The sequence below is a fragment of the Lathyrus oleraceus genome, chromosome 7 (genome assembly GCF_024323335.1).
Source record: "Lathyrus oleraceus cultivar Zhongwan6 chromosome 7, CAAS_Psat_ZW6_1.0, whole genome shotgun sequence".
NCBI classification, from domain to species: domain Eukaryota; kingdom Viridiplantae; phylum Streptophyta; class Magnoliopsida; order Fabales; family Fabaceae; genus Lathyrus; species Lathyrus oleraceus.
The window spans coordinates 327,445,431-327,459,031 of record NC_066585.1 but is presented as its reverse complement, the minus strand read 5'-3'; positions in this window follow the sequence as shown (position 1 = coordinate 327,459,031).

Below are 13,601 nucleotides of genomic sequence, written 5' to 3'. Positions count from 1 at the left end.
AATGATGATATTTCTTGGTATAACCGTGTTTATGATGGCGTTCAGATTATTAACTCTTGTGGTGAGTTCTCCAACGTTCCCCTTCTTGGTACATGTGGTGGAATTAACTACAACCCTGTTTTGGCTCGCCGTCGGCTTGGGTTCCCCTTAAAGGATAAACCTAACAACATTTTGTTGGAAGGCTTGTTCTTTCAAGAGGGTAAAGATCCCCAGAACTTGAAGGATAGGATGGTCCGCGCCTGGTGTAAGACCCCAATTTTGTCCCTAAGATCCCTCATAGCATCATAACATTGCATTGTATAGCCTCAAGGATCATTGAGCATCTTGGCTCCCTTTCCCTTTGGGTAGGGATCTCTTGTGAGTGGTTTGAGATCACCAAGCATGCTTGAATTGTATATCATTGCTTTTCTTGTTTTATCTACTAACCAAAAGCACAAAAATATGTCATTAACATCTTTTGTTTGTAGCTTAAGCAATCACCAGGTCAAGAGCTTCAAGAAGATCCTTTGTGCAAGAGATGAGGTATTTTCTTGGAATGAGGATCACATGATTATTATAAGGAGCTTACATGAGCTAGGGTTTCATTTTGAAGCAATTTCACCAAGTGGTAGAGGCTCAAGTTAATCAAGACATTTCAAGGTCATCTGAGGACCAAAAGTCAACTATGCAGTCAACTGAGGGCTATGAGGTGGGGAAATGAGTTGAGACACCTCAATCATGTTCAAATGGGGCCTATTCATCATTCTAAGCATCCATCTTGAAGATTCAAAGGTCATGGCAAAAGTTACTAAAAATGGAAAGTGACCTATAATTCAAAGTTTCCAAATTTGGCAAGTTTTGGTCCACTTTCAACTTGACTTGTCAATGTCAAAGAAGTTTCAAATGGATTTTTGGTGAACATGAAAGTTGTAGATTTTTGTATCCCCTTTCCAAAAAGTCCTAATTCATGTCCATATGATGAATGGTTGAGAAGTTATGGTCATTTGATCACAAAGTGTGCATGGAAATTCAAAATGGCATAACTTTTGATGTAATGCTTCAAATTGGTTCATTCTTTTTGCAAAATGCTCCTCATGTTCAAGGCATCTCAAAATGACATCATTTGGCTCAATTATGCAAAAGAATCATGACCATGAGTTTATTATTTCACACATGTGCAAATTGAAGAAAATATTCAACATTTCATTTTTGGCTTAAGATGCAAGCAAATTGATTTCCAAATCCTAGCCATTGGTTGCTCTTGAGTGAATTCCAAGCATAACATGAGGATGTGCACGTGTATTATGGGCACATGAGCTCATTTTGCATTTTTGCAAGATGCTTCATATCTCACTAATCATGATTAGCAAATGGAAAATATGATTAGCATTGTCATTAGCAAGGAGTATAAGTACCAAAACCCTAATCATAACATCCATAACAGAACCATTTCAGATCAAAATCAAGAACTCTCTCAAAATTTCTCTCTCTTCGAATCTTCATTTTCTTCACATAAACCTCAAAGATCTTAACATATTCTTGATCCTCATGCTTCACTGATCAAGAATCATCCATTATTTGGAGCAATTCAGCCAGAATTCGAGCAGTGCAAGAGCAATATCATGTTGATGGATTTTGGAAATTGAAGTGGATTCAAGAGGATTCAACCGTTCATTTTTGCTTAAAGCTTCATAGGAAGATCATAGGAGAAAATCTGGAGCTGTAAAGCTTGTGAGAACACGATTTTAGAGGTTTTCACTTCAAGGTGACTCAAAATTCACTCTCTCTTTTTGCTGTTTTTAGATCATAGAATGGTAGATCTTGATGAGTAGGGCATGTACATATGTTTAGAATTGAAAATGAGTGAGAATTGAGGAAGTTAGGTTAAATGGAAGTTTGGATCTAGAATCTTATTCACTTCGATATGCAAAACCTAGTGAGAATTAGGAAGAATTCAGTTGATATTTGAAATCCTCGTGGAGAGACGGTTCGAATGGTATAGGTTTGGTGGATTTCTGGAATTTTTCACAGAGGCTCCACCGTGCGTCTCGCCGGAGAAGACGACCGGAGCTGTAGCTCCGGTGTCTGTGTGTTGCTAGGGTTTGCTTACGTGTGTGCCATGTGGTGTGAGGCGTGGCAGGATGGTTGGTTGAGATTGTTTTGACTGGAGCCATGTAAGCGTGGACTGATGACTGAGCGCGTGACTGGGATTAGTGAAATGGTGTGTTTCACCGTTTGAATGAGGAGCGTTGGATTGATGAGCGCGCCAGATCCAACGGATGATGTTTTTTTCTAATTTGATTTGAATTAATTCTTTTCCCTCCATTTCCTTTTAATATTTCAATTATTTTGCTTGTTTTGTTTAATGCATAAAAAATGAAAAAATGATCCAAATGAGTCCCAATTTTTTTTCATGGTTTTGTATTGATGTCTACCCTTTTATGGTGCTGATTTCATGAATTGTTGATGTCTGGATTTTTATTGGTGAAATTTTGAATTGATGTTGTGCCAATTTGACCTATTGCATTCAATGTGTTGTGAAATTCTCTATGTTGAACCTTCTGATCCAATTTTTTGCATACATGACATTCATACATAATATGAATTTTTGGTCACTGGTTTGGAATTTTTCTCACATGTTATCATCATTTTTGACACATAGAGAATAATGTGACAATTTGTGTCACATTTTTGACATTGAATTGGTGCATTTTTGTTCACATAGCATTTGCATCATTCTGGATTTGATCTTTTGCATGTTGAACATCCATGACATGAGGAACTTGTACCAAAAATCTCAAAGTCATTGCATGCATTTCTGATTTGATATGAATTTTCTAAGTTGGAAGTTCATTTTGTGCCTATTTTTTGGTCATTGCATGGCATAGGCAATTTGAGGCACTTGCTTATTGATTTGATGCTGGTCCTTTTGAGGAAACTAGATGGAGTGTTTAAATGTGTGATGTGTAGAAGATTGGGTTCTGTTTTGGTCATTTGGTTAGGTTTTGAATTCATCTCTTATGCCTTTGTTTGTTGGTGTTTTGTTGTGTTGTTTAAATGCACATAAACTAACTTTGTCTTGTGTTTCAGGTTTGGATACTCATCATTGATATTGTGAGATGCAAATGCATTTGAGTACTGACCTATTGTTGTTTTGTAGGGTTTTAAGTGATGTGGTGAACTCATGAGCCCATTTGAGTGCTAGGGCACTTATGCACTGAATTGTGTAACTATTGGAGAGTTTCACTGTTTGTCTGCTGGTTTTATGACTGAAGTACTAATTGTTTAGTCTTTGTACAGGTACCTTAGTTGCTTGCTTGCTTTAGCTCTTGCTTAAGCATTGGATTATGGTTGATACACCACTCAGGTAGTTAGCTTCTTACTTCATGTAGTCTGAAGTCCTGTCACCTTTTTGGCAGGCATTTTGTTGGCAAGTCCTCCTTCAGAGGCTCTGTTTGTGTTTGTTTAAAATTGTGCTCAAAGACCTCCAAGAAGAGGCATGTGTGATATTTGATAAGACCTCCAAGAGAAGAGGAAATTGACGGATAAAAGGGATTAGTAGCCAATCCCCCGTTATTCAGTGTGTCGTTCTTTATGCTCGCACTACGTGCTGATGCCCCCTGAACATGTGCCCCAGATCTTTGTCCAATGTCTGTCAAGTGGAATAGGATCCCACTTTCTGGATCCCCACGCTTTCTGTGTCATGAGCTCACCCTGGCCAGGGTTAAGAGCATGAGGTCTCATCCTCATTACCATTTTGATCAGCTTCACCCTAACGTTCAATGTTAGTGGTTAAGAGCTACAAATTACCCTTTACAGTTTGGCTTATTTGTCGAGGTTGACATGACCCCTCTTGACTAAATCCCACCCATTGTTTGAGCCTCTTGTATGGATATAGTGTGTGATGTTTGTTTTCTTGGGAACTTTTGATGTGTGTGCTCTTGAACTAGAAGTTTCCATTTGAGCTTAATTGGAAGATCATTACCATGTTCATCCAAGTGGAAGATACAAGATACATTGAGGATCTCTTATGAGACTTGTTTGATTGCTTATACCTTGTGATTGCTTATTCCAAAGGATGGGAGCCACTTGGATCATCAATATGATCTCAAGAGAGGAACTCCTAGTGTGGTTTAATTTCTTATCCCTCACCTTTTTGTTCTCTTTAGGACTTAACCCTTCTTCTTCATTTCTCCACCCTAACCCAAGCCAAAACCCTTTTTGTGCAAACATTTGACTATTGTTTTCAACATTAGAAACCTAAGCCTTATGCTTTTGATTTCCAAACTTTATTTTCATAACACTCATTTTGAATTGAATCTTTAAGTCAACTTTGACTACTTTTGTATATACTTCTAATTGGTAAATATAACCCATTCAAATTTCTCTTTTGTGGTTCCAATATCCACTTTCTTAATCAAAACTTTCCATAACCTTTAGCTATTAGGTTTGAGTTATCTTTGTGGTAGATGTAATACTCACCTTTGTCCTTAGTGATGGACAATGAGCCTTCCATGCTTATTATAGGGTTAACCCCTCACTAGCTTGTTGAAGCTATCCTCACATGGTGGACTTGTGGTTTTAGGTTGAGTTTTCTCCCTTTGATAACAAAAGACCTTAAGGCTTTTGGACCAATCAATTCACCAATTTGTTTTGAGATTTTTACCCCGAACTACGAGGTTTTGATCCTAATCTTCTTATAAGAGGGTACGTAGGCAATGGGTTCATCCATCCAAACACAAAAATGTAAATAACTTGTACATTCTCTTCTCATCTCTTCAATCATGTTTGCACAAATAAAATTTTCACAAAACAAAAAACCTTCACAAGTGTGAAAAGGGCTCCCTAGGAGTACCTAGGATGTTTTGGGTGCCTAACACCTTCCCATTGCATAACCAACCCCCTTACTCAGATCTCTGTTTCTTTTACTAGTTTTTGTTAAAACTTTAGGTTTTTGTTCGCTTTCTAACCATTCCTTTAGATAAATAGAAGTGCGGTGGCGACTCGACTTTGTATGATTTACCTTGAATTTAGTCAATATCTCCAATGGTAACGAATACCCCGCTACAGAAAACTGGCGACTTTGCTGGGGAGATCCCTAGTGGGTTTTGCCAACTTTTCATGCTTGTTTTATTGTATTGTTTTGTGACATATTTTTGTGCGATTTGAGATTACTGTATTGTATGTAATGATTGATTTGCTTGATATTAATTCCTTGTATGCTTGGTGATCTTTGTGAGATGAGTTCTATACCCGGACTCGAGTGCACCTAGGATAGGAGAATGGCATAGTCTTGTTGACTTGTGTGGAGTTATTCCTTAGCAAGTTGACTTGCAAGTCCCTTCACTTGGTGGAGGTCATGTTGGGATCAATAATGTCACACAAGTAAGTTGTGGTTAGACATTACTCTTTCCAATATAGACCTTAGAAGCCAAGGACCTTAGTTTACCAAGCCCATCTTGGCCTATTTTTAGGATGTAGTGCAAAAGTCGTTCAAATGTAAGATTTGATACGATTGTTACGCGATACTACACTCATAAGAGTCTCTCTTAAGAATATTTTTGGAATACGAGTAGTCGTTTCTCCGATAATATCCGAAAGATGGGATGATGACTATGGGAACCTCTTGTAGAACATGTCTGACAGGTTTAAACCCTAGTACATTCCCTTTGGGTGGTTCTTAACCGAGACTCCATCCTCGTGACTTGCAACAAACCCTTGATTCATGGTTGATCCGTTCATACATCCTTAATATCAATGGAACTTGGGTGTCGATAAGGTGTAAACCATAATCCACCAAAATGGATGATTGATATTAAGGATAATATGATCCATCCCATGACCTTTCTTTGGTGTGCTTTGCTTGATCCTTGAGTGTGATTGTTGCATTCATGCATCCATGCATCCATTTGCATCCATATCATCAATAATAAAAGAAACTTTCAAGGAACTTAAGGGGTTTATTTGCAAAATTTTCAGACATGGAAAGACAAAGAAGGAATACAAAGAAGTACAACTTCAGGCAACCCGATTTGAAAGAGTTAAGGAATCTGACATCCTATGTATTAGATCCCTTGGGTTTCAAAGCTCGCTTTGGGAAGCTTCTTCCTCTTCTGACTACTCAGGTGGATGAAGGGTTGATGAGCGTGTTGGTGCAGTTTTATGATCCCTTGTACCGTTGCTTCACGTTTCCGGACTTCCAGCTTTTGCCTACCCTTGAGGAGTATGGTTATCTCGTGGGTATACCTATTCTGGATCAGTTGTCGTTCAGTGGCTTGGAGAGTATTCCTACTTCTCAAGAGATAGCTGACATGTTACACATAGATGAATCTCTGGTTGGTGCTCATATGAGTACCAAAGGTGGAATTCAAGGTCTCCCTTCTGAGTTCCTCATTGCTCAAGCTACTATTTATGGGAAGGCCATGAGTGAGGATACCTTTGAAGCCATATTTGTACTTCTCATCTATGGGTTAGTATTGTTCCCCAACATCGACAAGTTTGTGGATGTGAACGCTATTAGGATCTTCTCCGCTCTTAATTCCGTTCCGACTCTGTTGGGTGATACCTATTTCTCTTTGCATATGAGGAATGCAAAGGGTGGTGGTGCCATTGTGTGCTGTTTGCCTCTATTGTATAAGTGGTTTATTTCTCACTTACCTCAGACGGTCGCCTTCAAGGAGAATAAGGGATGTCTACGGTGGTCCACGAGACTTATGTCTCTCACTAATGATGATATCTCTTGGTATAACCGTGTGTATGATGGTGTGCAGATTATTGACTTTTGTGGTGAATTCTCCAATGTACCTCTTCTTGGTACATGTGGTGGGATTTACTACAACCCTATTTTAGCACGTCGTCAGCTTGGGTTCCCCCTAAAGGATGAACCTAATAACATTTTGTTAGAAGGTGTGTTCTTTCAGGAGGGTAAATATCCCCAAGGCTTGAAGGGCAGAATGGTTCGCGCTTGGCGCAAGGTTCATAAGAAAGGAAGGAAGAAGTTAGGTCCTAAGAATTGCATCGCTATGGAGCCTTACACTGCTTGGGTAAGGAAGAGAGCATCTGAGTATCTCATGCCTTACAAATATCCGAGACCTACACCTTTGGTTGTGGCTGGGCCTTCAACCCTCCCTAACCAAGGAGTAGAGGAGTTGAGAGACGAAGACCTATCACGTGCCTGGATCCGTGAAAGGGAAGAGTTGCTTCAGCAGATTAAGGAGAAAGATGCTTTGATAGAGTTCCTCGAGCATCAGGTTATTGATGATCCTAATGATGCATGGACTTCTCTACTTCCTCAGTCTTCCAAGTTTTGGAAGAGGAAGTATGACCGACTCGCCAAGGAAAAGGCAGATATGGAGGCAGCTTACGAGAAGGAGGTGAAGAGACTTCGCGCATCCTATCTTCCTGTGTCCCGAGCATTAGATGATTGTTTCTAGGGATCCATAGGATGATTATTTTCCTTTTCTCTTGTATATGATTGACAAATGATGTACTTCTTTCCCCTAATATTATTTGATGAGATATTTCCATATGTGATAAACAGTTAATATTTCCAAAATTTGCAAATAAAATCCTAGAGTTCCTTTGAAATAAAAACAAATCATGTGCACAAGCATTGCATGCATCATGTGCATAAGCAGGTTTTATTCCCGACTTCTGGTCCTGTGGTCTAACTTTGTGCTCTTCATTTATTTTGAAGACAAGCTGACTCACCGGTACTACACTAGAGCCAACTCTTCAAGACTGATGGATCATCTAGAGCAAGAGAACCGTGAACTCAAAGAGGAAGTCGCCAGGCTGAGTGCTTTGATGGAATCATTCCTGGCTGCCCAGAGCCAGTCTTCTCCGGCGCCTTCAACTCCTCCCCAGAGGACAGTCATCTCTGAGATTGTTTCCTCAACCGTGCCTGCTGCCAGTGCACATTTTCCTACAGCCATGCCAACTAGGTTCCCGTGGGGGATGCCTCCCAATTTCATGCCTGAGGGCCCTGCTCCAACTTTTGCTTCTATGTCGGCATCTAGCCCGGTCCTTGTTGTTCCTCCGCCTGTCGTGCATACCATGCCTAGGGTAGACGACACCATCTATCATTCTGAGCCATCTGAGGGCCCAGATGTCCATGAGAAGATGGACGCTATGAACGATTAATTTCTTGAGCTGCGTAAGGAATTGAAGACTCTTAGAGGAAAGGATCTCTTTGGCAAGTCTGCTGCCGAATTATGCTTGGTTCCCAATGTGAAGATTCCTGTGAAATTCAAGGTCCTTGACCTTGAAAAATACAAGGGGAATACCTGTCCTCTCAGCCACCTGGTCATGTATGCCAGGAAGATGTCAACTCAGACTGATAACGACCAATTGCTCATCCACTATTTTCAGGACAGTCTGTCCGGTGCCGCTCTGCGCTGGTATATGGGACTGGACAGTGCGAACATCCGATCCTTCAACGACCTTGGCGAGGCCTTCATCAAGTAGTACAAGTATAACATGGCTATGGCTCCCGATAGGGATCAGTTGAGGGCCATGTCCCAGAAGGACAAAGAAACATTCAAAGAGTACGCCCAGAGGTGGCGAGAGTTGGCAGCACAGATCGTGCCTCCGCTGGAAGAGAAGGAAATGACCAAGATTTTTCTGAAGACCTTGAGTTCATTCTATTACGAGCGAATGATCGCTAGCGCTCCTTCTGACTTCACCGAGATGATGAATATGGGGATGCGGTTAGAAGAAGGGGTCAGAGAAGGACGTCTAACCAAAGAAGAAGGCTCTTCTGTCAAACGTTATGGGGCATTTGCAAAGAAGAAAGATGGAGAGGCACATGTTGTGACCTCCCATGTGAAACCTAGAAGACCCTCTGTGAGGAGGAAGACTGTGCGTCCCGCCAGTAACCAGCACCAGGTGGCTCATATAGCACCTGTTTTCAGAGACAATCAACAGTATCAGCAACATAGCAACAATCAACAATCACCTCAGCAATATCAACAACAACAGCACCGTCCGCAATAGCAGGCCTATCAGCCTCGAAACAGTAATCAAACCAGCACGAGTTACGAGAGGAAAAAGGTCACTTTTGATCCGATTCCGATGACATACGCAGAACTATATCCCTCTTTGATAGAGAGGAAGTTGATTACTCCGAGAGACCCACCAGCTATACCTGCTAACCCTCAGTGGTGGTATAAGCCTGAATTGCATTGTGTATACCACTCTGGTGCTCCTGGCCACGACGTGGAGAATTGCTATCCTTTGAAGACCAAGGTTCAAGACCTTGTGAGGTGTGGCATTCTGTGCTTTGAGGACGTAGGTCCTAATGTGAAGAAGAACCCATTGCCCGAGCATGGAAAATCTGTCAACATGGTCCAGGGCTGCCCTGGCAAGTACAAGGTCAAATATGTCAGTCATAGTCGACAATCTCTGGTCGAGTTGCACCGTTTGTTGTGCGAGTACATTCACTATAAGCACGATCATGATAGATGCCGGATCTGCCCTGTTAACCGATTGGGTTGTCGCCAGGTGCACAAAGATCTTCAGGAAATGCTGGATGAAGGAGTTATTAAGATTCTTCAGAATAGGAATGTTGACGAAGATGAGCCGGAGGTCAATGTGATTTCCCCAGTATTCCGGATGCCCAAACCTGTTATCATTAAGTATGATGGTAGCAAGCAGAAGGTCTTTCCTTCCCTGATCATTAAGCCTGCCGATCCAGTACCGTATTCTTCTGAAAAGGCAATTCCCTTTCGTTACAACGCTGTTGCTGTAGAAGATGGGAAAGAGGTGACTTTGCCATCCTCCTTTGTTGTGAATATTGCTGACGTAAGTGGTTTGACCCGCAACGGTCGTGTATTTTCAGCACCACCGAAGCCCCAGGCTAAGGCTGATTTTGTTGAACGCCCGATTGGGAATGCGGTGAATTCTCCGAATCTGACACCTGTTGTTAAGCCCTCCACTGTACTGAAAACTCCTACTTTTGTTGGCCCTAGTGGCAATGTGAAAGAAGACTGTGATGAGATGCAGAGGCTCATCAAGAAGAGTGAGTACAATGTTGTAGACCAGCTTCTACAAATGCCATCCAAGATATCCGTGTTATCTTTGCTGCTGACGTCAGAACCACATAGAGAGGCTATGCAGAAAGTTTTGGATGTGGCATATGTAGATCACGATATCACTATAGAATAGTTTGATAGCATTGTTGCAAACATTACTGCTTATAACAATTTGAGTTTCTGTGACTCTGATCTCCCTGAGGAGGGAAGGGACCACAACTTGGCTTTACACATATCCATGAATTTTAGAGACGACGCCATGTCCAATGTGCTAGTGGACACTGGGTCATCCCTGAATGTATTGCCAAAATCCACTCTCTCAAAACTGTCTTATCAAGGGCTCCCATGAGACAGAGTGGGGTAGTTGTGAAAGCTTTTGATGGGTCGCGTAAGACTGTGATTGGGGAAGTTGATCTCCCTATCAAGATTGGACCAAGTGATTTCCAAATTACCTTCCAGGTTATGGACATTCACCCATCGTACAGCTGTCTCCTAGGCAGACCATGGATTCACGAGGTTGGCGCCGTGACATCCACCCTACACCAGAAGCTGAAATTTGTGAAGAATAAAAAACTGGTAGTGGTAGGGGGAGAAAAGGCTCTCCTGGTTAGCCATTTGTCTTCCTTCTCATACTTAGATGTTGAGGATGAAGTTGGAACTCCTTTCCAAGCTTTATCTATAGCTGAGCCTGTTGAGAAGAGAATTCCTTCATTTACTTCCTACAAGGATGCAAAGTTGGCCATTGAGTGTGGTGCAATTGTTGGTCTAGGAAAAATGATTGAGCTGGAAGACAATAAGTCTCGGGCTGGCATTGGCTTTTCTTCTGGGGTTTTCAATGAGAAAGGGCTATTCAAGAGTGAAGGTTTCATCCACACCGGTCAGGATGAAGAAGCTGCTGCTGTCTTGGAAGAGGATGTAGAGGACCCTGGCAATTTTATTATCCCTGGAGGGGTCTGCAACAATTGGGTCCCTGTGGATGTTCCTACAGTTATCCACAAGTCAACGTAATGATCACTTTGTTTAAAAAACCCTTCTCCCATGCCAAAAGGAGAAGTGATGACATTGTTGGCAACATAAATACAATGATATTTTCATTCAATAAATTCATGTCAAATGTTTGTTTTTTCAATTATTTTCCCTTTTTGCTTTTTTGCATGAAATTGGTGATCACATAAAACCATAAAAAAGAATAAAATCAATCTTTTCATCTGCATAATGATTTGCCTTGTTTGATTTCTAAAAGCTTTTCATATCCAAAATCATTATGCAGGTTGATCAAACCCATTGAACATAATGATCCGACACCATCTCCCAATTTTGAATTCCTTGTATTTGAGGTAGAGGAATATGATGTTGAAGAGATTCCTGACGAGATTACTCGTCTACTTGAACATGAAGAGAAGATCATTCAGCCGCATCTTGAGAATCTGGAAACAGTCAACTTGGGGTCTGAGGATTGTGTGCGAGAAGTGAAGATTGGGGCACTCCTGGAAGAATCTGTTAAGAAGGGGTTGATTGAATTGCTACGAGAATATGTTGATATCTTTGCTTGGTCGTATGAAGACATGTCGGGTCTAGATACATATATTGTGCAACATTTCCTACCCTTGAAGCCTGAGTGCGTGCCTGTGAAGCAGAAGCTCAGGAGAACTCATCCTGATATGGCAGTGAAGATCAAAGAGGAAGTTCAGAAGCAAATTGATGTGGGGTTTCTGGTGACTTCTACATATCCTCAATGGGTGGCCAATATTGTGCTCGTGCCTAAGAAAGATGGAAAAGTCCGGATGTGTGTGAACTATAGAGACTTGAATAAAGCTAGTCCGAAAGATGATTTCCCTCTACCACATATTGATATGTTGGTAGATAATACAACTAAATTCAATGTCTTCTCATTTATGGACGGATTTTCCGGATATAATCAGATTAAGATGGCACCCGAGGATATGGAGAAGACAACATTCATCACACCTTGGGGAACATTCTGTTATCGAGTGATGCCCTTCGATTTGAAGAACGTCGGAGCCACGTATCAACGAGCTATGACTACCTTGTTCCATGATATGATGCACAAGGAGATTGAGGTATATGTTTATGATATGATTGCTAAGTCGAGAACGGAAGTGGAACATGTAGAGCACTTGTTGAAGCTTTTTCAGCGTTTGGGGAAGTACAACCTTCGTCTGAATCCCAACAAGTGTACATTTGGAGTCCGTTCTGGCAAGTTATTGGGCTTTATTGTCAGCGAAAGAGGTATTGAGGTTGATCCTGCAAAGGTCAAAGCAATACAAGAGATGCCTGCGCCCAAAACTGAGAAGCAAGTCCGAGGTTTTCTTGGCCGCTTGAATTATATTTCCAAATTCATATCCCACATGACTGCCACATGTGCGCCGATATTCAAGCTCCTCCGGAAAGATCAGTCCCATGATTGAACCGAGGATTGCCAGAAAGCTTTCGATAGTATCAAAGAGTATCTGTCTGAACCTCCGATCCTGTCTCCGCCTGTAGAAGGAAGACCTTTGATCATGTATCTGACAATTCTTGAAGACTCGATGGGTTGTGTCCTTGGACAGCAAGACGAGTCAGGGAAGAAAGAATATGCCATCTACTACCTGAGTAAGAAGTTCATTGATTGTGAGTCTCGATACTCAATGCTTGAGAAGACATTATGTGCTTTGGCTTGGGCCGCTAAGCGTTTACGCCAGTATATGATAAATCATACAACTTGGTTGATATCCAGAGTGGATCCAATCAAGTATATATTTGAGAAGCCTGCTTTAACCAGGAGGATTGCCCGTTGGCAGATGTTGTTGTCTGAGTATGATATTGAGTATTGAGCTCAGAAGGCTATTAAAGGTAGTATCTTGGCTGACCACTTGGCACATCAGCCTATTAAGGATTATCAGTCAGTTCAGTATGACTTCCCAGATGAGGAGATTTTGTATTTGAAAATGAAAGATTGTAATGAGCCTACACTCGACGAAGGGCCAGAACCTGGTTCCAGATGGAGTATGGTATTTGATGGCGCTGTAAATCAGTACGGAAATGGTATTGGGGCAGTAATTATTACTCCTCAGGGCACACATATTCCTTTTACAGCAAGGCTAACTTTCAAATGCACGAATAATATGGCTGAGTATGAGGCCTGTATTATGGGATTGGAAGAATGCATTGATCTAAGGATCAAGCATCTTGATGTTTATGGTGATTCGGCCCTTGTTGCAATCAGATCAAGGGTGAATGGGAGACGAATCAGCCTGGTCTTATTCCATATAGGGATTATGCGAGGAGGATTTCAATGTTCTTTACTGAATTTGAATTTCATCATCTTCCTCGAGATGAGAATCGGATGGCAGACACTCTTGCTACGCTTGCTTCGATGATTGTGGTTAAATATTGGAATGAAGTTCCCAATATCACCGTGATGCGCTTGGATAGACCAGCTCATGTATTTGCAGTTGAAGAAATGAAGGATGATAAACCATGGTATTATGACATAAAATGCTTCCTCCAGGATCAGGTTTATCCTCCTGGGGCATCTGTGAAGGATAGGAAGACTTTGAGGAGATTGTCAGGCAGTTTCTACCTCAATGG